General features: G+C 37.3%; 1 protein-coding gene across 18 annotated transcripts in view; it reads left to right on the top strand.

Moving 5' to 3' along the window:
* The window catches only part of LOC135216228 (rho guanine nucleotide exchange factor 12-like), an 823284-nt gene that overhangs the window by 283840 nt on the left and 513894 nt on the right, over window positions 1–25550 (top strand). The gene's annotated exons all lie outside the window — the stretch shown is intronic.

Below are 25550 nucleotides of genomic sequence, written 5' to 3'. Positions count from 1 at the left end.
AATTGTTAATGCTGACTGCATGATATATTATTTGACCTCAAGGTAGCTCCTTTCAAAGGCCTCTTCAGGTATTATGAATCGAGTGTCTTTGAAAAGGAAGCGACATTAATTGTCAAAGCTTTCAGGATGATATATTATTTGGACCGAGAGCAGCTCCCTTTAAAGGAAGGCATCTGTAGGTGTCTACCTTTCGAGGAACCTCAACTCTCATCGGATTCGTTTTCACCAAAGTTCCCAGAGGTCAGATGGAAAACACCCATACATTTATCTTTGACTCGGAAGGGTTAGTAGCCTCCATAGCCTATAGAAATGTCTTAGAGACTCGTAGGCCTAAGCAGCTCTCCTCAACAAGGGATCGGGCCCCTTGGATTGGGCCCCCTCCATCCATTCTGCCACACGACGATCCTTGGCCTCCTTATCAAGATCGGTGCAAAGGAGGCAGATGGATCGTCGATCGTTAAAAAAGAGAATAAGGCAAGAAGGAGGGGATGTTTGGGGGCGGGGGGAGGGGTAGAGGGAGTCATTCAGTTCTGTTTGGGGGCTGACCCAACTGTCTTACCTGCCTGGTGAGTAGCTCGCTCATATATATATATATATATATATATATATATATATATATATATATATATATATACACAACTCTCTCTCTCTTCTCTCTCTCTCTCGTCTCTCTCTCTCTCTTCTCTCTCTCTCTCTCCACAGTGCTCAAATTCAGTTTTATCCGGACAAGTTGAGCTTATTTTCTTGTACGAAAAATTAAGGGTTCTTTGTGACAAAAAAAAAAAAGAATCATTGCTCGCTCTCCTCATCTCTCTCCTCGTCTCTCTCTCTCTCTCTCTCTCTCTTTTCTCAATCTTCGTCTTCATTGCTCTCTCCTCTCTCTCTCTTCTCTATTCTCTATTGCTTTCCCCTAATTTGGAACTTGCTTCATTGTTTTGTTGAATGGTTGATAATTATGAAAGCTGTCTATTCAGGTTTTTTTTTTTCAATCGTAGATTTTAACAATAACTCTTGTGAACTCTTAGTTTATTGTTTGTTTATTGAAGCCACGTGCGACTGTGAACGAATTGTGTGGTCTTGAAAGTTACTTTGATTATTATTATTATTATTATTATTATTATTATTATTTTATTGTTATTATTATTATTATTATTATTATTATTATTATTATTATTATTATTCAGAACATGAATCCTGTTCATATGGAACAACCCCAAAGGGGCCATTGACTCGAAATTCAGACTGAACATGGTGTTCAGTCGAAAGAAGTAACAGAAGGTAATGGGATATACAGAATGAAAAGTTAATAGATAGATAGTTTAAAATGTATGTAAATGATTAAAATACAAATGAGAATTGTTTTATGGCAGTAATGGGGAATGTGTTTATCACTGATTTGAAATTCGAGCTTCCAAAGAATATTATGGTGTTTATTCGAAAGAAGTAACAGAAGGCAAAGGGAAAAATAGAAAGAAGAGATCAGTTATTAGGAAAGAAAAGTTATGTAAATAAATGAATGAATAGATAAAAATGTAAGTAAATGAATAAAATAGTGAATAATTGTTTGGGGGTGGTAGTGCGTTGCACCTTCGTGTTGAATCATTTGGCATTAAAAGATTAAACCAAACACTCTCCGTAAATCTCCTTCAATAAGACCTGACGGATCTTTGTAGGAGGAGAATATTTTATTTTTGCGAGTCGAAGAAGTTCAAGGGTCGAGAAGTGGCTGAAATATTTTGCCTGCCTTGTATACCTGTCCGTGGCACACCTTCCTGCCAGGTAATGGGAGATGATTAGAACGGACGTAGTATATGGTAAGGGGGAGTTCAGCTCTTGACCTTTGAATTGGGGTCGATGGTCCGCGACCTAATGATGAGTTGTGTAAGAGGATCTCTTTTGTTACACTTCGTCACTTCATTCTCTCTCTCTCTCTCTCTCTCTCTCTCTCTCTCTCTCTCTCTCTCTCTCTCTCTCTCTCTCTCGTCTTGCCTTAACATTATTTATTTTACACTGGATGTAATACGTACCAAGTTGCAAAGTAGATACGAAAAAGATATAAAAAAATTGAAGATATTTGAAATTTAATTATAATTAATTTAAAGAATTATGTAGGTCAGTGGTTTCGAAATTTGTAGAGACCACGTTCGTCCATCTGTGTGTTTTGTGTTGTGTTCGATTGATTTAAATGTAAAAAATGAAAATTAAGCTCAAAATTGGTGAAAAATTAATTTAAAAAATCAGTAGGTCGTAGATATTAGATTTTGTAGAGATCACGTTCGTCCATCTGCGTGTTGTTTTTTTCCGATTGACTGGAAACAAGTAATTTGTGGAGGCCAGAATATTTTGACAACTTCAAGAGAGGTGTCAAATATTTTGGCATGGTTGCAAGTGCTTTCTAGTGTCAGAACCTTAGTTCAGGGCGCCAAATTTGTCATACATATTCTTGATTCTTTTGAGAGTTGCGACAAGGTGGTGCATAATGTATATAATGTTTTGATTGAGTGTGTGTGTACATTTATATATATATATATATATATATATATATATATATATATATATATATATATATCAAATAAATCGGTGTTGCATTGGAATGGAACACTGCTGATAAAACTGTAACCTTGGTTTTATACAAAGTTGATAGGAAAAAATATTTCATGGCCATTTTGTCGATGCTTGCTTCCAGTGCCATCCTAAAAAATCCTTCATTCTATAACGCCTCGCGTGTTAGCTTATGAAACCTTCCATACCCATTATGTTGTTTACCTGGTAACCTGTAATAATCCCCAAATATATTTGCAGGTCGGACCTTTTATTTTAATGAAAAACTCACATCAGAACGAGAGAATGTGGTTTGTGTACACGCGCATACACACACACACGTACAGTATATTTTGATCATCATTGAATTTCAAATCACCACATTGTCAAGTGTTAATGCATACATTAGAGAGAGCAACAGCGGTGTTCTCGTGTTAACACTGGCAAAGCTCTCCCGGGCAGGAACTCTGCTATATATATATTATAATAAGATTTATCAAAAGGCTTTGCGGCCACTTACCGCCCTAACCACATGAAGCGCGCCGACAGCAGCCAATAAGGTAGGATATTGGCTGTTCACCGACCATTATGACCATTCTCTAATTGCTAAACACACCCGGTCAGGATTCTTTTTAAGTGTGTGTGTGTGTGTGTGTGTTTGTGTGTGCGTGTTTTCTGCGGCATTTCAAGGGTTAAAAGAAGCGTTTAGGGCGACCTGCAGCGCCGATGATTTTGGTCACCGGTTGCTTGGGGCCCATTTAGATAACTCGAACGAGTTGCAAGTAACTTTTTTTTTTTTCTCCCGGTCCTGTGAACGGGCAATTAAGCTGTATGCAAATGATGCTTTAGGTAGTGATGCTGCTGCTGCTGATGATGATGATGCCTTGTGGGAGACTCTCTCTCTCTCTCTCTCTCTCTCTCTCTCTCTCTCTCTCTCTCTCTCTCTCTCTCTCTCTCTCTGAAGGAGATTGTTTTTAGCTTGTTCTGGAGGTTTAAAGATCACGATTTTGTCTCGGTAACAGGTCTTCACATTCGATGCAATTAGTCTCCCCTGACATTTTAAGGAGCTCAGATGATGCGGAAAAGTAAGAGGTTTTCTGATAATTCAGTAAAAGATATTGTAGCAGAGGAAGAGCGAGGGCAAGTTTTTATGTTTGTGTAAGTGGGGGGTCTTGGGGGGGGGGGGTGGGGGGGGGGGGGGGGGGGGGGGGGGGGGGGGGGGCGAGATTTTTAAGTGGGTGGTGGTTTGTGAGAGGATGAAGGTAGAGTAAACTGAAACCTATCTTTAATGTTACTTTCATTTACAATTCACCATAGTTACCCTTTGCATATATTTTAGAATAAATTTCATGTGTTTTTGGAGTAGTTGAAAAATATTTACTGAAATATCGTTTTTTGAAAGACTTTAAATTAAGGTTTTCCTTGTAGGGAGTTGTGTGAAAACTTTGCTTGAATTTGGTCTAAATTGGTATTTACTACGTTCAGTTAACCTCAGAATTGTTCCTCTTTTGGCTTTTCGTAAGATATTGTAAATTTTTATGAATACAATACATTGATCAACTAGAATATTTACAATGACTAGAACCTATTTTCTACTTAATTGCATCGTATTTTAAAGCCTCAGCTTAAAGAACAGAAAGAGGTTGCCTTATAATGAACAGCTATGTCAAGGTCACCCTTGGAGTTTGGTCAGGGGCCACAGTGGCAAAATTCTTGAGCAGTCGTGGTTTATCGTGTCCCGTTGGAAGTGGTCCAACTGAAAGGGAACTAGGTATACTCGCCATATCCCACAGGGTGATGGTCGTCAGTTTGGAAGAGGGACAACAATAATTGTTCGATCCTTCGAACAATTATTGTACAATATCTATTTATATATTTTATTATATATATATATATATATATATATATATATATATGTATATTATGTATATAATATATATATATTATATATATATGTAACATGTATATATATAATACACACATATATATCTATATAATATATATATATATATATATATATATATATATATATATATATATATATATATATATACTCGTATTTGGAGTTAGTAACTGATGTATCTATTATCTATTTATTATTCGTTTATACGTGTTTATTTATTTATCACTTTTTTTTTATGAAAGTTCCAGCAGAGATTGGATATAGGAGTTGTATTTTCTAATTTTTGTAATGTACCAGTTTCATGATAGTTTTCCTTATTGTTTCCTCGTAGTCTACTTAATTTATGTTGATATATTCGTTTTATGTACCTATATTTCTTAATTGTATCATCCATCCCCCCTTGACGATTCGACATTGTAATCCCTCACCCCCCCCCCCCCCCCCCCCCTTTTTTTTTTTTTTTTTTTTTTTTTCCCCCCCCTTTTTTTTTTTTTTTTTTTTTTTTACCAGCGTTTCATCACAAATACCCCACAGTAGATTGGAAAATATGGACTCCATTAAGCATGTTGTCTTCCATTGATATTCAGTGTTTGACGCGAAAAGGGGTAAAAAAGTAGGAACTGAAGAGATGAAGTCGTAATGGGTTTTCCTTTTTTCATCCGTGACAATATCGTCTGGTGCCGTTTCTCGTTATAAGTTTTTTTTTTCTTCTTTTTTTTTCCTCGAGTTTTTTTTTTTTTTTTTTCCTCAGAATTCGTTTTTCATTATTCTCTCTAAGACTCGTCGTGGTACGAGAAAATACGCCAGGCTTCTACTCTTGGATGTGGATTATATTCATAGTCTCTCTCTCTCTCTCTCTCTCTCTCTCTCTCCTCTCTCTCTCTCTCTCTCTCTCTCACACACACACACACCACACACACACACACACACACACACACAAGAGGGTTTATTTGAGACATACAAAGTTATAGCTATCATTTTTGAGAGCTTTTAAATGCCGCCAAACTACAGTTATTTAGGAAAACCATTTTATCTTGTATTGATATCTTTTGTGCCTTATGTATTAATTTGTTGATTATTAATGTTGCCGTGATTGTTCTGGATGATGAATGTTAAACATGAAACACCAGGATTTTTCATTTACCCTTTACTCAAAATGATTTTTCATTTACGTTTTCCAACATTTTACATTTACTTTACTTTACGTTGCACTTTACATTTGGCGAGTGTTGGATGCTCAGAAATCCCCACACGGGACCTTAATGAGAAGGATGATTCTGCAAGTGGAGGCAGCGTTGCCTTGCGTAAAATTCCTGCCATTCATTATTCGGGATTGTTATGTTGATTGGCAGCTCTGTCAAGCCATGCGAATAGTAGCATGTGTTGGTGAATGTAAGTATTAGCAGAGGTATTTCAGTCAAATGCTTTGTTGAAGTCTACTAGATCGAGCGAAGACGTAAATGAGCGTTCTCTCTCTCTCTCTCTCTCTCTCTCTCTCTCTCTGTTAATATAACCATTGCTAGAGACATGTTATGGTTAAATATTTTAATTTCTTTATCAAGCGAAGACCAATATGAGAATTCTCTCTCTCTCTCTCTCTCTCTCTCTCTCTCTCTCTCTCTCTCTCTCTCTCTCTCTCCTCACACACACACAATTAGTGAAAGGTGTTATGTCCCTACTCCGTAATTATGTTTCTTCTTCCAATGTTCCTTCTTACCGAAGATGAGCTTAATCATACGATCATCGTGAAGACTACTTGGGTGACGTTCATTTATTTATTTTTTATATATTTTACAGAATATTTTCTCGTATGCTTATATTTAAAAAGGATGGTATATATTTCTGTGAACATTAAAACGTTATAAGTGAAAGTAACGGATTCCGATGATGCTGAAAGATAACGGATAATTTTTCGGTGGTAAAATTTCTGTGATTACAGAGATGACAATAGTGAAAGCGTAATAAGATTCATAGTGTTACTAAACAGTGGTACAGTGATTCAGTGATTCGCCATGGCATGCAGACTGCGCGTGCTCAGAATTTTGAGATAAGGATGAAGAAGGGAAAGTGAATGTTCGCCAGATATGCGGAGTGATATATAGAAAAAGGTTCTTGCTTTCCGTCGGGACGTGGTTCATTTGGTTTTCAAAATCTTAAGTTCTTGTTCAGTTTTTCTTTTTGTTTTTGTGAGTTTTATTTTTCATTTGGTAAAATCTTTGAAAAGAGAAAGAGAAGAGAAAATAAGAGATTGTATTGTGGTGTTTAAAAGTGTGGGCGTGTGTGATGTAGATTGGGCGGCATGTTTGTCTGCTGGAAAGGCGGAGGCGGCGGTGGCGGAGGCGGAGGGCGTGAACAGCGCTGTCGGGTGGATGTGGGCGGCGAGGTGGTGGTGTCGTGATGCTCGATGTCATGGAGTCTCCGGTGGGCTCTTCGGGCGGCACGAGTAACAAGGGCGGCCGGTTGACATCGCGTCTGGGCGGTTCGTCCACGCCCCCAGCGCGCAGCAGCCCTAGCCACAGCCGAGAGGGCAGCCCGCTGTTGCTGAAAAGGGCTCTGCCGGGCCACCCGCCCCTGGCCGGTCAGCTGTCGGCCCCGCCCGTGCAGCAGTACCATGAGCGGATTCACGCCTCTCTCAAGAGGTCCAACTCTCTCAAGAGACTTCTCAAACTCCCCTTTTTGAGCGGACAGACAGGTAAGGGCCCCGATTTCTTTCCTTTTGGACACTGGGAACGGTTCCTTCAAGGTTCCAATTATTGTTTCAAATGGGTAAGAACGAAGAGAGATGGGCAAGCTGTCATTGGGTAACTGAATAGTGCCAACAAATTGGTGTACATTCTAGTTTTTTGCTTCTCAGTTTGATAACTAATCAAATATGTGGACTGCGAACCTCTCTGCCATGCCGTCCCAAGATTGCAGGTCTCAAATATGTTGTTATACCTTTGCAGATGTTAAGTTTATTACAAGTTCTTGCCAAGTTAATAGGTTTCATGGTGTCTTCGTATGTGGTAAAGTATAATTTGTTTAGTATGTTATATTCCCTTTGTATGATTTCTGCAATCATTCTTCCCCCTGTGTGCACTGTGAAGATGTCGCCGTGTTGCCTTCAGTCAAGTAAGGATTAGGAAACTTTGAATGACCAAAATCTCGAAAAATCCCAACCATGCCGGTGTAGCGTTCCAGAATCACTTGGTATCTTACCATTAGTGTTTTCTCTTCTGTGTTCGTGAGGTCGATGAGCGTCGACTCCAGGCCCTGACTGGAAACAGTCCCTCTGGCGCCAAGCTGAAGGAGAGAGTCGGAACCCCCCTCCACCCTCTCCCATTCTCCTCCTACCTGTCCTGTCCTCTATCTCATTACCTGGCTGATCCAAAAGGGGATTCTTGTGACGCTGTTTTTTGTTGTGTGTGTCTCCTGACTGGCCTTTCATGTCTTGAGGACGAGGTGTTCCTTGAACCCCTCATTATCACCCGTCGCCGTCATTATTTTCTATTATATGGATTTGACTTTGACAGCCTTCTGTCAGCTGTAGTAGGGATCGATTGTCGTTTCTGTAGGAGAGTAGAAGGAAGAAGAAGTAGGAGGTCTCTCTCTCTCTCTCTCTTTTAGTGTCTTTGTAGCTTATCTATCTTTATTTTTTGGTGCCATGATGTTACGATTATGATCTGTGTAAAATATATATATATATATATATATATATATATATATATATATATATATATATATATATATATATATATATATATATATATATATATATATATATATATATCATGCATCTATGATTGATTGCCCTTTGTCCCCGCTCTCCTATTCACTTAATGAGAGATAAGAAACATTAAATGCATATATATTCATTTGTCTTTTACATGACTAGTTTATATTTCGCTTTGAGTAAACTTAATTAATTTTTCTTTTGTTGTTCCGCAGGTAAGGGTGTTGACGGATAATTGGCCATAATGGTTCTCGCGTCTTGATGAGTGAGTATGTCTCAGATTATGCTGTAAGCTGTTTTTAAATAGTCTTAAAAGTGCAAGGCAGATGAAAGGGTGTTTAATGTTTTATGTTGGTTTTTGATTACTTTGGTTAATTAATGTCGGTTATTAAAATTTCTTTTTCATGTTATCCAATTAACAAAAGAAAACATCCTCTCTCTCTTGTGCTTCCATTCCACTTCGTCCTCTTTGCCTTTTACTTTAGTCTCTCTCTCTCTCTCTCTCTCTCTCTCTCTCTCTCTCTCTCTCTCTCTCTCTCTGTACCTCAGAAATGAGCTTCATTCTCTTCCCACAAGATGTATTTGACGTCTGAGTCACAATCATTTTGTTTCCTTTTATGCCAAATGGAAATCTTTATCCCTTTTAATGTCTCTTCATAGTGTTCGACCTAGTTTCAAATGTGAGAGGATGTTTATGCTTCATTTATATTTATCGTTTTTATATAAAAAATAAAATAAATTAGAAAACTCATACTTTTGCTGTTAACTTTAGGCGCCGTGATGTACATGTTGGTTGAACTTTTTTATGCAATATTTTCCTTTAGAAAAAAGGTGAGGGTATTAAAATCTCCAGAAATTTACGGTTGCTATTTTCAGGTAAGAACGTAGGAAGGGGGCTGGGGTCAGGTGCATATTTTCCTACTGAAATCATTGACACTTGTGCATGCATACGTTTATTTGTATATTTCTATGCATTGTTATTGTCAGTGTTTAGATGCTATATATATATATATGTATATATATATATATATATAATAGTATATATATATAATTTATATTATTTATATATAATAATAATTATATATACATAGCCAAAATCAGCAGGAGGCCACTCGGCACAGTCACACTAAGTATATGAAGGCAGGCAGGAACACACAGGTCGCAATACATTATTGCATCTTTAGGGAATTCTACAATAGATGTAAATAAAATAATTTTTAAAAACTTAAAAAATCATGAAATTAAAAATAGTTATCTAAAAGTCAATTTAAAAGACCATATTTAAAACACAATAAGTTAAGTTAAAACAAAAGTTACAAAAAAAAAAAGAAAAAACATGGAATTGAGCCTTAATCTACAAGGATTTATTATTATATAATAATAATAATAATAATAATAATAATAATAAATAATAAAAATAACTAAAGGAGTGGAGCTAACCTGCCAGAGCAAAGTCAAGAGTAAAACTGAAGGCAGAAACGAAAAGTAAACAATAAGAGGCTTTAAGAATAACAACAAAGTCAAGATAAAAAAAGTTGAACAGCCGAGGACTGGGTATTTAAAACAGGAACAAGTTGTTTAATTTTCATTGTCTCTAAAATAAATAGCTCTTTATGGTTGTTGACCTGTCCGATTATAGAAAAATCTTTGTATTGGATGGTAGTTTTACATTGCAGCGAATGATTTATGTTGGATGCATCTGGGTTGAAATCATTCTCTGCAATGTAAAACTACCATCCAATACAAAGATTTTTCTATAATCGGAACAGGTCAACAACCATAAAGAGCTATTTATTTTAGAGACAATGAAAATTAAAACAACTTGTTCCTGTTTTAAATACCCACGTCCTCGGCTGTTCAACTTTTTTTATCTTGACTTTGTTGTTATTCTTAAAGCCTCTTATTGTTTACTTTTCGTTTCTGCCTTCAGTTTTACTCTTGACTTTGCTCTGGCAGGTTAGCTCCACTCCTTTAGTTATTTATTTTATTATTATTATTATTATTATTATTATTATTATTATTATTATTATTATTATTATTATTATTATTATTATTATATATTTTTTAATAAATCCTTGTAGATTAAGGCTCAATTCCATGTTTTTTTTTTTTTTTTTTGTAACTTGTTTTAACTTAACTTATTGTGTTTTAAATATGGTCTTTTAAATTGACTTTTAGATAACTATTTTTAATTTCATGATTTTTTAAAAGCTTTTAAAAATTATTTTATTTACATCTATTGTAGAATTCCCTGAAGATGCAATAATGTATTGCGAAACGTCGGATTAAAGGTCAAAATGTCAAACTCCTGTGTGTTCCTGCCTGCCTTCATATACTATATATACATATATATGTATGTGTGTATATTTAAATAAATTTTTTTGTTAAAACAGGATATGTCTCACGTATAAAAGGCCCATTAAAACACTAAACCAGTCTTTTAATGGACATTTTATACTTTAAACAAACACACATACTAGCTCATAGAACAATGAAATTTTTATTCCACTCAATCTGTTGTACAATTTGAGCTAACTAAATTTTGTTAGTCGGAGCCGGTGTAAAACAAAGGGGAGGGGGGGGGGGGGGGGGGGGGTGGATGGAACTAGCAGCCTCATTCATAAGAATTGTTCAGATCATCGTTAAATACTTCATGAAAACCAGAAGGCAAAAATCTTTGACTAATGCAGTGTATGCTGTGTATGTATTTTATTTTTATCTGACGTGGTATTTTCTTAACGCTTATTTTGGGGGAAAACGAAAGAATATCACGGTGTTTTTATTGTTTTGTTAGTATATGTGCTGGTGTATTTTTTTTATTGTTATTTGACGCTGTATTTTATTTGCGTATGTTTTGGGAACAATGAAAGAATATCTTGGCGTTTATTTGTTTTTTATTATATGACGGTATTTTCTTTTGCATATGTTTTGGGATTTTCTTTCCGTATGTTTTGGGATTTTCTTTCTGTATGTTTTGGGATTTTCTTTCCGTATGTTTTGGGATTGTGTTTGCATATGTTTTGTTATTTTCTTTGCGTATGTTATCGGATTTTTTGCGTATGTTTTGGAAAAAGCGAAAAGAATGTCAAGTCTTTATATTTCATTATTATATGACGTGTATTTTTTTTATATTATTATTTGACGCTACATTCTCTTAGCGCGTGCATATTTTGTTTATTATTATATAATGTGTACTTTTTAACATCATTGGACGCGGCATTTCCTTAGCGAATGTTCTGGTAAGATCGGAAAGAATACCGTCGAGTAATATGATAAGAGAGTTGATCACCTCTCTCTGATGGCTTCCCCGAGTGGGGTCACGTTAGGTCACCCGGGTAAATTGGTTTATCATGGATATGTGCTTGTTCGGGCCGGAGGAGGATTTTCTCGTACATTTTATATTACCCAATTTTCGAACGGGATTGCATGAATGCAGTCATTAAACGCACCTGGTAATTAGATTCACCCCGATTGCCGGTTTTCAAAACAGTCATTTTTATGGCGATAATAATTTGTGTAATTATCTGGCTTTGTGGGTTTGGGTGTTGAAATTGTAATTTTTTTTAGTGATTATTTCATCATGTTCTAAAGTGGATGCTTTTAAGAACAGCAATATAGCCAATATTTAAGGATTCGAGATTATTTAAGGGAGATAGTGTCAAGTGCAACAATAGCTGATATTGTAGGACCCGGGGTTTTACTCGTATTTAATGGTTATTTATTCAAGTTATTTATGGTAGATAGCTTAAGAACAGCAGTATATAGCTAATATTGATGGACCAGAAATTTTATTCAGTTATCATTTATTCTAATGATTTAAGGTAAATGGCTTTCAGAATTTAAGGTAGATGGCTTTTAGGTTTAGATAATTTAAGGTAGAAGACTTTCAGAATTTAAAGTAGATGGCTTTAAGGGATAAATAATTCAAGGTAGATGGCTTTCAGAATTTTAAGGTAGATGGTGTTAAGGTTTAAATAATTTAAGCCAGATGGCTTAATTAAAGGATTTTAAGGTAGGTGGTTTCAAGAACAGCGATAACTAACATCGAAGGGCCCGGACGGAGATAGCGGTACCAGTGAGTGTCAGCATCTGTTGCCGTTCCTTTGTTAACTTCTCGACGCAAGTTCACCTTAAGGTGAGGTCACTTCTCCTTACTCATGCTTTATGGGCGTTGAGTTTGACACGTGGGTCGGGCGGCAGTGGGAGGGGGTGTGGAGATAGAGGGGAGTAGGGGAATGGGAGTGGTGTTTCCTTGCAACACCTGCAGAATTCGCAAGCACGCGCACACCTGTTGTTACCTCCTTGTAATCTTTCTTTTTTGTAAGATTTCGTTCGCGCCTTTTTTTTGCAAGATTTCGTTCGCGCCTTTTTTGCAAGATTTCGTTCGCGTAGATGTGCACATTTTTCTCCCTTTTCCCGAGGTCGTGAGGTGCATCAAATCGAAGAGTTTTATATCTTTTTAATGACCGGAGTCTTGCATATTTATTGTCTTATGAAATCGCGTAAGTAAATCTTAACACGTTTACGATTGCAGTTGTTTAGCGGACAAAGGATTGCATATTTCTATTTGGAGTCTCGGTTCTGAAGGTGTATAAAAAGAAGCATAAATTCCTTGGAAAGTGGCAGATGGCTTGGGAAGGAATAAATTCTCTTTCTTGTCCAAAATGTTTTCGATATTCTGTTGGAGGATTTTGCGGCGGAGAGAGAGAGAGAGAGAGAGAGAGAGAGAGAGAGAGAGAGAGAGAGAGAGAGAGAGAGAGAGAGAGCGTCGCATTTATTACAATAAATGTTGGGAGGTTTAATAGATTATGTTGTTTGTATATGTCATCTGATTATTTATGTATTTATTGAGCTGTCAATATGCATTGCGTTTGGTGTTGTGTGCTTTGTGCAAGTCACTTGAGTAGTCCTCACAGAGTTGGGATTAAGACTTCCACTAGAGCGTCTCTCTCTCTCCATCTCTCTCTCTTTCTTGCTATCACTTGTCTCTCTCTCCTCTCTCTCTATCTCTCTTCTCTCTTCTCTTCTCCTCTCTCTCTCCTCTCTATATATATATATATATATATATATATATATATATATATATATATATATATTATATATATATATATGAAAAGAGGTACATTTCAGAATTATATTTAATTTGACAGTTATTTAAGGTATATATTCTCTATAAAAAAAAAACCCTAATGCTCCTTGATGCCTTGGAACCTAAGTGGAAAGGCGCTGAATAACCCAGACAGGTTCCAATGACCGGCCTCGAAGATTAAACCTCGTAGTCAGATCATGTCAAAGAAAATCAGTCCCTTGAGAGATTTTGTGAGATTTAACTGTTTTCGATACATTCGATTCAATAGAGCACGATACTTCGCTGGTGATGAAAAGTCTCAAATATCTTAATAGTGTTTATTTTCTTTTCGTAAGTGGTCTTTGTAGGTTTCACAAACCTTTGCGCATGTGAATTATTATTATTATATTCAGAAGATGAAGCCTATTCATAAGGAACAAGCCCACCCTGTCACAGGGGCCGTTGACCTGAAATTGAAGTTTCCAAAGAGTATGGTTTGGATTAGAAACAAGGAACAGAAACTTAGGGGAAATGCAGACAGAAAAGATCACTCATTTAAAAAGAAAAAGATAAATGAATAAATAAATAGGAAGAAATTGTAAGTACATCATTAGTATTCTGTGGTATAAAATGTTTCTAGCATAAGATATAACATAATTTTGTTTATATCTGATACAAAACTTGTCTTGTGTTATATATTGCACTTACCTTGATTGTGATTCTGAAGTGAAACTCAATATTTGAATATTTATCCAAGCTCGATTTCTTTATTCGGTCGTAACTTACAGAAACTCTATATTGACAATAAGTCCACAAACAGAAACTTCATATTGACAATAAATCCACAAACTCTAAATGTGAAAAATTTACAAACTTTATTTAGAAGATAAATTTACGCCCACAAATGCTTGCTTTTGAGTCACACATGCATTCATATGAACAGCGCCTGACACCTGTGGGAGTTCTAACAAATTGTCGTTATTTCAAAATGTTAGAAATGAGTCGGTTTCATTGTTTATATATATATTTTTTTTTTGTACACCAAGAAATATGTGGGGCACTGTTTTATATTTTATTTTATAACAGTTATCTGTGGGAGTTTAGACTAATTTCTTTATATTTCAAAGTGTTAGAAATAGGTATGTTTCAGTGTTTTTATTTTTGAAATTATTATTATTATTATTATTATTAATTATTTTTTACACCAAGTAAGAGCCTGGTTAGGCTATTCAACCCTACTTGAGCAGCGGATGTAAATTATTAGTTCCTCTCTGCTCAGGGCGTCTTGTTGAGTCAGTGTTATCGAAGCCGAGGCTCATACTGAATTCTGTTTATTCACGATAGTGGTGGATGTTAGATTTCCTGTTTGTTCGAGATTAGATAGATTTATGTTATGAATCTAGATAACTTGCGCGGATGGACATGCGAACTATGAAACTGATAGGTTGGGTGTGGGGTGTACGTGGAGATACTGTGAATGCTGTACAAGCATTTCTGGTTTTGTTTCTCTCTCTCTCTCTCTCTCTCTCTCTCTCTCTCTCTCTCTCTCTCTCTCTCAGCAGGTTAAAATAAGTGTATTTATGATATTTATAAGAAGGCAAACTTTGATCTCTCTCTCTCTCTTTCTCTCGTGTTGTTAATAAAGTGCAATTTTATGGAAACAAAATTAAATTTAGCTATTGCATTGAAAACGGTTCAAGAGGTACAGTGGTATATAGGCTTCAGATTATAAATAATCTCAGTAGTTTATTGCTTTTTTTAAAGTTCGTGTGTCGACCATGTTAAGGCCTTTAGGGTATTAAGAATTTCAGAGTTGCGGCATCTTAATATACAAGGTCTGTATCACCTCTACAACCCCTTGCTATAAGTTCTTCATCTTATCTCTTACAATTACTTGCTAATGAGAATTCGAAGTTATGCATAGGTAGTCTGGAAGTATGTTGAGTGACCGTCACATTGCAGTTTTCATTTTCGCTTACTCGGGGAGTAAGCCTACAAACTACTTTTTTTTTTTTTTTTTTTTGTTGTTGCCGCTCCGCTGCTGTTCTTGTTGTAGGAAAGGCCAATGGTAAAGCCTAAAAAGGTCTGAAAAAGGTGTTTCGCATTAACTAAGATACAGTAATTTAAAATAGGATATATATTATTTATTTATTATATTGAAATGTGAAAAAATAAATCATGTACATGTTAAACAGTACAGAACAATTATTTGTAGTAAAATAAAGCGTATATATTTTAATTTTCGTGGGTGAAACAACACACTATTTTACCGTAGATTTTAGTACGCGCCCCGAGCAAGCTAGAGGTCGGATCGCGCCCTGTTCTACTTGGAGTTTGGTGCTGAAAGTTTTGCTTCATTTTTAACCTGTTTCTGATTATCTCTCCATAAATATTTGTTTCAAGGTGGAGTTTCCTGGTGGAGCTGGTCAAGTTAGTTTGTTTGCAACTTGATAGCTTGCAACTTGATAACTGGATAATCTGAAGTCCTTGGCGAATAGGGACCTCCCCAGTAGTTTGTCTCTCTGGAAGGTTAGGGGGACTGAACTTTGTCTATGATTCAAGAGGATTTAACAATGGATATTGTTTTTGTTTTATTAATCTTAATGAAGGTTTTTATTCCTTCCTTTTTTGGCAGTATTGAAAATGCGTTTTTAATCTTTTTTTATACTGTTTTACTTATTTACATCGATGGTAACTTTATCCATGACTTCTTGATCTAGCAAAGTATCAAGCTCGTCTCTCTCACCATCCAGGATGTATTGTGAGAAATATACTTTTGATACCTTGATGAAACAGGAAGTCATTGATAAAATCACCACCGATGCTGATTCCTTGAAATATTTAGAAAAATGCATATTGGCTCATTGGCCCAAAAAGGGAGGGTTTGGTTGTCATTGAGGGTAAATTGTTGCTTCTTTTGTTTATGTTGTTGTTGGTGTTAATGCTGTGCGGATTGGTGGGTTGTCATTTGATTTTGTCAGTTAAAATAATTAATATGATTTATGATTAAGGTGCGTTTTCATTCAAGGTTCCCCCCCCCCCCCCCCCCCCCTATAAGTGTAATTCATGGACCTCGCCTTTATACATTTCCATAAAATATATTTGAAACTCACTATCTGAATGTTATCCATGCACGCCTTCTTTATACACTGCCATAATGCATCTTTTCTATCATTATACATTGCCATAATGTATCTGTTTTGTCATGATACCTTGCCTTAATGTATTTTTTTGTCATTATACATTGCCATAATGTATCTTTTTGTCTTGATACATTGCCTTAATGTATCTTTTGTGCCATGATACCTTGCCATAATGTATCTCTTTTGTCATGATACCTTGCCTTAATGTATCTTTTCTTGTATCTTTCAAATTCCGCCAGTTTATTGACTCGCTAAGCCTCTTGGAGAAGGAAGTCTCTTGACTTTGTCATTATACATTGCCATAAAGTAGTATATCTTTCGTACCTTTTAAATTCCGTCAGTTTATTGACTTGCTAGGCCTCTGCCTCTCAGAGGAGGAGGAGGAGGAGGAGGAGGAAGGAGAAGGAAGTGTCTCTGAGTGATGCCATTGTTGAGTTCTTGATGGGGCTCCCTCCTGTGTAAGTCATCGCCTGCCCCACGTGCACTGAATTATTGCTAGTTTATTTTATGCACTCGAACTTTGCGTTGGAATGCGTCTGGGTATGCAACTAGCACACCTGTCACGTATCCATCCCTACCTCCTCCTCCCCCTCTTCCTATCCAGGAACTCCCCTACCCCCGTAGCCCCCTCCCCGATAAACAGTCATGGATTAGCGAGAGAAATTTGTGTGTAGGTGGATGTGGAGTCAGATTTAATTTTCTTTATTGGCATTATTAATATAATTATGATAGGCCTTTCACCAGTTCTGTATAGGGCACGTCCTCATATTTCATCGTACGGCTTTCGTTTTATACGTTTTTGGTTGGCATCGTCTGCTGATACAGACTCTCTCTCTTCTCTCTCTCTCTCCTTCTCTTCTCATCTCGGTCTCTCTCTCTCTCTCTCTCTCTCTCCACCAACTTTAGTTTTCTTGTTTATCTATTGTGGTAGCTCACCTGTTTAAATCAGTACTATTAAACTACCTTCCAAGTCCCTCGAGAGAAAAGTGGCAAATTGTTTTAAAAGTTTTGAAGGAAGCTGCGTCCTTATTCAGTATGATTCCATATATTATGAGTGTTGTGGTTTGTTTTCATGTTTGTTTAAAAAGCGCTGAGGAATACGGTTATTATTTTTGGATCGCAAGGGGCCGAATTTATTCACGTATAACAAAGATTTCATTTTGATACTGAATAAATTAGTTGTTTAAGGGTTGATAAGTACTGCTTGGTCGTAACATCAGCTGAGCTAGATTGTGCTGATACAACGGACCACACCACAGATTTCGAAAGAAGTAAATTATTTTCAAGTGACCGATTTGATTTGGCATAAAATGTTGATGAGAGAAACAGGGACCCCAGCTAAGCGTTTGCTCCCGCGAGCAGACAAATGAACGTCGTTAATGTCTCTCATTGCATCCGAGTGCATTGCCTCAATCGTGCTCCGCAGCAGTTAGTCACAGAATTTATTAGTTCTCCCTAAATGGCGCCAAGTATACACGTACGAATTGTCCTCCATTAACCACAAAGCCGCAGCAGCAGCAGTTGTGGCCGGGAGTGGGCAGCTTTGTTGTTAGAGAGAGAGAGAGAGAGAGAGAGAGAGAGAGAGAGAGAGAGAGAGAGAGAGAGAGGGGGGGGGGGGGCTAAAGGAAACTGGGGCCCCAGTGGAGTAATACGAAGGGGCACGACTTCCGTATTTGGCTTTTGCCCAGAAACAAGAGGGCCCTTATTGCAATGGCTTACTTACCCATTACGATGGCTGGGGTTCAGCCACGCATCTGTTCAGTTGAGATGCAGTTGCACTCGTCTTCCGTAGCTTTGATTAAACTCGGTGTTTTTATTTTGATTAAATTTCATTTTACTGTCAGGCATTCCATGTCATCATTAGATGTAGTGTCAATTGTTGCATCTGTCTGCATGTGTCATTTTTCATGACGTATAGATATTAATGAGTTTTTTACTTCCGGTGTAATTTTAGGAATTTTTGGTGCTTTTTGTTATTATGGAGCTGAATGGTATTACTACTTAATATTTCAGTATCCAAAGGGAATCTATATTTGTATAGATCATCTGAATCGGTTATGTTTGTCGGCAATGTTCTTGCTCATATTTGTATGAGCTTAAACTATGAAGTATTTGTCAAAGCCATCTGAGATGAGATCATATACCCACGAAACCTGAACCTTTTAAAGTGTAATGCAAGGGCTAATATATATATATATATATATATATATATATATATATATATATATATATATATTATATATATATATATATATATATATATATATATATATATATATATATATATATATATATATATATATATATATATATATATTATATATATATTATATCATATATAATATATATATATATATATATATATTATTATATATATACTATATATATATTATATATATATTATATTTATATATATATATATATATATATATATATATATATATATATTAAAAAATCGTCATATCAAATATTTTTTTATATCTTTAAACTTGTTCCTTCAGTTAGCAATTTACTTTATGTAGGTCAGTTCAGAACTGCCTCTGATATCCTTTCACATTATATTGTTAGAACAGATGGAGGTCTTCTTAAAACTTCGGTCCCGTTCTGTTGTTGTTATTGTTATTGTTGTTGGTGTTGTTTCTATTATTCATTCTACCTCAAACCTTCATGATTATACGTTTGTCCACGTAGTTTTATCGCAATTTCGTATCCATACCTCATTTAGTATTCGTGCGTTGCAATATATCAATATCTCATAAACAGACCTTGTTGCACTGAGTTACTCTTCTTGCAAAGCCTGGGTAGAGCATTGTAGAGCATTGTCTTTGGATAAACATTCTTGGAACTAATAAATATATTTGGCAGATTTCCCTTTGGACAATGTCGTCGCATGTAGGCTTCAGCGTTATTGCTTTTGATGTCCCGTTTTGTGGTCTCCAGATTGACGTTTCTGGTGGAAGGAATCTCGTTTACTTTCTTCCGACCATCGTCGGCTTGTCTGATAGACTATAAAGAATTCTTTCTTACTAGCTTTCGTGGTTAGTTTTATTATACAGAAAAGCTAACATTTTCTGCATTTGATATAAAATATCACTTTATTATTCAGAAGCCGAACCCTATTCATATGGAACAAGCCTACAGGAACCATCGCCTTGAAATTCAAGCTTCGAAAGAATGTGGCGTTCATTTGACAGAAATTACAGAAGAACAGAAATATAAAAGTGCAAGGTGAATTGTTTTAGGTTAGTGATGATGCATTGCATCTTCGCTCTGAAAATTGTAATTTCGTAAAGCGTCTGTTTCCTTGCATGTCCTGTGTGTTTTGATTTGTTAAATTATTTGTTTTCATAGTTAAAGCAGTTTTATACAAACACTGGAAAGAACGTATCCACTAGTATTTACTGTGTATTTCCAAATGATGTCTAATAAGTATATTTTTTCTGCTAGGTTGTGTTAAGTTGTTTACCTTTTTGTTTTACTAGTTACTGCTTCTCTGCAATTTGTAAGGTGGGTGACAAACAACGCCCAGTTCTTAATAGTCTCGCATTATGATGCAGATGAGAAAGTTGTATATCCATTGGGAGTCATATTTCATTTCGGAGTCATTCCTTTTCGTAAATGCTTTATAGTGTCACCGAATGATGTATTTTGAAATTTCCTCTTGAATAGCCTTCGAAAATATTTGTAGAGACCTCCAGTGTTTATTAATGTCATGTCAGTGATGCCTTGTGATTATTAACCAACTTTCCTGCTGTTGTCTGGGATGACTCATTCGTGACACCGTGACCTCGACCTAAAAAAGGCGGCGATGAAGCAACAACGTCCATTTGGGTGGAAAATATCTTCTGTGGTCTGATTTCATGAGCGCGGGATACATATCACACATGGTCAATTGCTATGAAAAATTCCCCATGCACTGATTGATGGGCATAATATTTTTTTTATCTTTTATTTATTTATTTATTTTTTTTTTTTTTTTGCCGTTAGTTGTTGCAGGATTGGTATGTCTTCGCTCTCCTGAAGCAGTTGTCATTGATTATTTTATCAGGTTGTGGTATTGTTTTTTATTATTATTATTATTATTATTATTATTATTATTATTATTATTATTATTATTATTGGAATCGCCCTTTCGTAAGAAATTGTGATGATACTCTCGTATCGTTTTGTTGTTGAAAGATAGTATTCCAAAATTCATGAAAGGTAGTATTCCAAGATTCCTAATAATGCTTCAAATTCTGGAATATTGACCCATAAAACGTCTTTATGTCGCTTTGTTAGTTATGCGTGTAATAAGATAACTTAAGTCCCTAAGTGTGCATCTGCCATGGTTAGCTCATCTCTGCTCACGTAGGACTTATCCGCCCTTATATGGAATATTGTTGCCTTTTGGGATGAAGGGTGGGTGTGATAAGGACGCTTGACTTTTTCCCTTGCTGTGACTGGAGCCATTACTTATAATGTCACCTGTTGCCCAATTCTTACTTTAGGCTTAGGCTAGGGTCAACTCTTGACATCAACGCACTTTCATTTCTGTAGATGATATAGAATAGTGGGTTCTCGAGCCTCGTATTTTATGATTATAATCTGGCTACTCTGTAATCCATAGGATTCAGACGCGTTGTATGGAAATCCTGCAGGATGTGGGGAAAAGTCGATTTTACTTTGTACCTTATGCCGAACTGAGTGTCCTCAGTTATTCTGTGGCTAAATGAGAAGACCGGTGTATTTTTTGCATGTCTCTCTCTCTCTCTCTCTCTCTCTCTCTCTCTCTCTCTCTCTCTCTCTCTTCTCTCATATATATATATATATATATATATATAATATATATATATATATATATTTTTTTTTATATATATAATATAATGTATATATACACACACACACACACACTTACATATATATTATTGTGTGTGTATGTGTGTGCGTGTACATATACACACAGCACATTCGTATACGGTTGTACATGTAATATATACACGTATGTATATTATTATTATTATTATTATTTTTTTTTTCTTTTTGCTCTATCACAGTCCTCCAATTCGACTGGGTGGTATTTATAGTGTGGGGTTCCGGGTTGCATCCTGCCTCCTGAGGAGTCCATCACTTTTCTTACTGTGTGTGCCGTTTCTAGGATCACACTCTTCTGCATGAGTCCTGGAGCTACTTCAGCCTCTAGTTTTTCTAGATTCCTTTTCAGGGATCTTGGGATCGTGCTTAGTGCTCCTATGATTATGGGTACGATTTCCACTGGCATATCCCATATCCTTCTTATTTCTATTTTCAGATCTTGATACTTACCCATTTTTTCCCTCTCTTTTTCTTCAACTCTGATGTCCCATGGTATTGCGACATCAATGAGTGATACTTTCTTCTTGACTTTGTCAATCAACGTCACGTCTGGTCTGTTTGCACGTATCACCCTATCCGTTCTGATACCATAGTCCCAGAGGATCTTTGCCTGATCGTTTCTAATCACTCCCTCAAGTTGGTGCTCGTACCACTTATTACTGCAAGGTAGCTGATGTTTCTTGCACAGGCTCCAGTGGAGGGCTTTTGCCACTGAATCATGCCTCTTTTTGTACTGGTTCTGTGCAAGTGCCGGGCATTCGCTTGCTATGTGGTTTATGGTTTCATTTTTCGTATTGCACTTCCTACATATGGGAGAGATGTTATTTCCGTCTATCGTTCTTTGAACATATCTGGTTCTTAGGGCCTGATCTTGTGCCGCTGTTATCATTCCTTCAGTTTCCTTCTTTAGCTCTCCCCTCTGTAGCTATTGCCATGTGTCATTGCTGGCTAGTTCTTTAGTCTGTCTCATGTATTGTCCGTGCATTGGTTTGCTGTGCCAGTCCCTCTGTTTCTGTCTGGTTCCATTTCTCCTCTGTCTGTATATTTGTGGGTCTTTGTCTACTTTTGTTAGTCCTTCTTCCCATGCACTCTTTAGCCACTCGTCTTCACTGGTTTTCAGATATTGCCCCAGTGCTCTGTTCTCGGTGTTGACGCAGTCCTCTATACTTAGTAGTCCTCTCCCTCCTTCCTTTCGTGTTATGTATAGTCTGTCTGTATTTGCTCTTGGGTGTAGTGCTTTGTGTATTGTCATATGTTTCCTGGTTTTCTGATCTATGCTGCGGAGTTCTGCCTTTGTCCATTCCACTATTCCTGCGCTGTATCTGATTACTGGCACTGCCCATGTGTTTATGGCTTTTATCATATTTCCAGCGTTGAGTTTAGACTTGAGTATCGCCTTGAGTCTCTGCATATATTCTTTCCTGATCGTGTCCTTCATCTCCTGGTGTTTTGTATCCCCTCCTTCCATTATTCCCAGGTATTTGTATCCTGTCTCATCTATGTGTTTGATGTTGCTCCCATCTGGTAGCTTTATCCCTTCAGTTCTCGTTACTTGGCCTTTTTGTATGTTGACTAAGGCGCATTTTCCTATTCCAAACTCCATCCTGATGTCCCCAGATACAATCCTTACAGTCTGGATAAGGGTATCTATTTCCTTGATGCTCTTACCATACAGCTTGATGTCGTCCATGAACATCAGATGGTTGATTCTGTTGCCTCGTTTCTTGAGTTGGTACCTGGCATCCATCTTCTGTAGTACTTTTGTCGAAGGCTTTCTTATAGTCTATCCATGCCATGCTTAGGTTGGTTTTCCTTCTCCTACTGTTCTTCATTACCATTTTGTCTATCAGGAGCTGGTCTTTTGTGCCCCTATACTTCCTTCCGCAGCCTTTCTGTTGGTGGGGGATGGTGTTTGTCTCCTCTAGGTAGTTGTATAGCCTTTCACTGATGATACCTGTTAGAAACTTCCTGTAGTTACTGGCTATATTTCCCTTACTCTTGTCTTTTTGTACTAAGGATGTTCTTCCTGTGGTCATCCATTTGGGTGCATGGTGATTTGAGTACAATGCTGGAGTTGTTCTGCTATTCGTGGGTGTAGGGCCTTGAAGTTTTTGAGCCAGTATCCATGGACTTCATCGGGGCCTGGGGCTTTCCAGTTTGGCATTTTCTCTAGTTGGTGTCTGACAGTGTGAATCTTTGTTTTATTCTCCCTGTTTCTTCTTCCTTGACTTCCTGGAGCCATGTTGCATGTTTGTTGTGTGATACCGGATTGCTCCTATGTTTTCCCAGAGTCTCTTACTTGGTTCAGCTTCAGGAATTTCTGGGTGGTTGTCTTCCCCTCTTAGTCTTTTCTGGTTGGTTCCGAATAGTTTGTTCTGTTGGTATCCCTGTTCATGTACCTTTGGATCTTATGTGCTTTGGCCTTAAGCCTCTGTTTTACATCTTCTATTGTGTTGTTTAGTCCCCTCTCTTATACTTTGTATTTCTCGTTGAGTTCCTCCCTTGTTTTCTTGCTTCTTAGCCTTTTTTCTGCCATCTCTTTCAGTTTACTCAAGTCAGGTCTCATTACCATGATTTGCTTTTCCAGGCGCCTTTTCCAAGGAGGTTGCTGTTTTGGTTTCTGTTGGGTTGGTTGTGCTGGTGGTGTTGGTGTTCGAATCCCCATCAGTTCTGCTACTAATCTTGCTCCTGCATATGCCAAGTTATTTGTTTCTGTGATATTGGTGGTGTGTATTATGCCCATTATTTCATTGACCTCACTTGTTTTCCCCCCTAATTTCTTGGTGTTGTAGGCTTTCATGGAGGGGATCTGTGTTCTCTCTGTATCTGGCTCCATCCATTGTCTAATCTTTTCTACCCATTCCGTCCTGTCTGTCACTTCGTCGGTGTTTCTTCGTGTGTCGTTGTTTGATACCTCATCCTCCCTGTCGTCTTCTGTGGCATCGTCTTCGTGTAATTCGTTGTCGTGTGACATTTCCCTTTCCAGTTCTTCTCTTTCTGTTAGGAAGAAGCCAGTTCTTTTTTCTTTATGTTCTTACTTGGTCTGCCAGCCTCTGCTCTGTTTGGGGGGTGTTATTCCCTCTCATTCCAGATGTTGACCAATTTCTTCTCTATATCCTCTCTCCGCCGGGTTGCTTCTTGATGTAGCATCTCCAATATTTCCTTATTTTCTTTCTCTTGTCCATTTCTTCCTTTTTGGCTTCTGTAGCTCCAATCTCAGGCTGTTGATTACTGTCGTTTGTGGTGATCAGTTGCTGGATGAACCGACCTCCAAGTACCTGACCGTCTTCCCCTTCAATTGGGTTGAATACCTGGTTTGCCGGACGAAGCTCCTCTGTTGCCAGAGGTTTCATTTACGTCGTTGTTCGTTTATTCCTTCATTTCTTTCCATCATTGCTGAGTTTTTGCTAATTTAACCCATAGCTGGACCTACCCCCATCAGGGATAGGTACTCATTTACAGCTGAGTAGACTGAGGAAATTATGGTAAAGATCCTTTCCCAAGGAATCAACGCCGAGGAGAAGCGGTCACCCCATCCAACGACTGACCAAGCCCCACCCCAATGTTGCTTAAACTTGACTTAAGTCCATTGGAACGACCTAACCCCACTCCTCCACCGCGCCACATTATTATTATTATTATTATTATTTTTTTTTTTTTTTTTTGCTTTATCACAGTCCTCCAATTCGACTGGGTGGTATTTATAGTGTGGGGTTTTCCGGGTTGCATCCTGCCTCCTTAGGAGTCCATCACTTTTCTTACTATGTGTGCCGTTTCTAGGATCACACTCTTTCTGCATGAGGCCCCGGAGCTACGTTCAGCCTCTAGTTTTTCCAGAATTCCTTTTCCAGGGATCTTGGGATCGTGCCTAGTGCTTCCTATGATTTATGGTACGATTTCGCACTGGCATATCCCATATCCTTCTTTATTTCTATTTCAGATCTTGATACTTATCCATTTTTCCCTCTCTTTTCTCTTCAACTCTGGTGTCCCATGGTATGCGACATAAGAAAGTGATACTTTCTTCTTGACTTTGTCAATCAACGTCACGTCTGGTCTGTTTGCACGTATCACCCTATCCGTTCTGACACCATAGTCCCAGAGGATCTTTTTGCCTGATCGTTTTCTATCACTCCTTCAGGTTGGTGCTTCGTACCACTTATTACTGCAAGGTAGCTGATGTTTTCTTGCACAGGCTCCAGTGGGAGGGCTTTTGGCCACTGAATCATGCCTCTTTTTGTACTGGTTCTGTGCAAGTGCCGGGCGGGCATTCACTTTGCTATGTTGGTTTATGGTTTCATTTTTCGTATTGCAACTTCCTACATATGG

The sequence above is a fragment of the Macrobrachium nipponense genome, chromosome 6 (assembly GCF_015104395.2).
Source record: "Macrobrachium nipponense isolate FS-2020 chromosome 6, ASM1510439v2, whole genome shotgun sequence".
In the NCBI taxonomy this organism is placed as follows: Eukaryota; Metazoa; Arthropoda; class Malacostraca; order Decapoda; family Palaemonidae; genus Macrobrachium; species Macrobrachium nipponense.
Note: the sequence above shows the minus strand (reverse complement) of the source record. Positions and strands in the feature narration are given on the sequence as shown.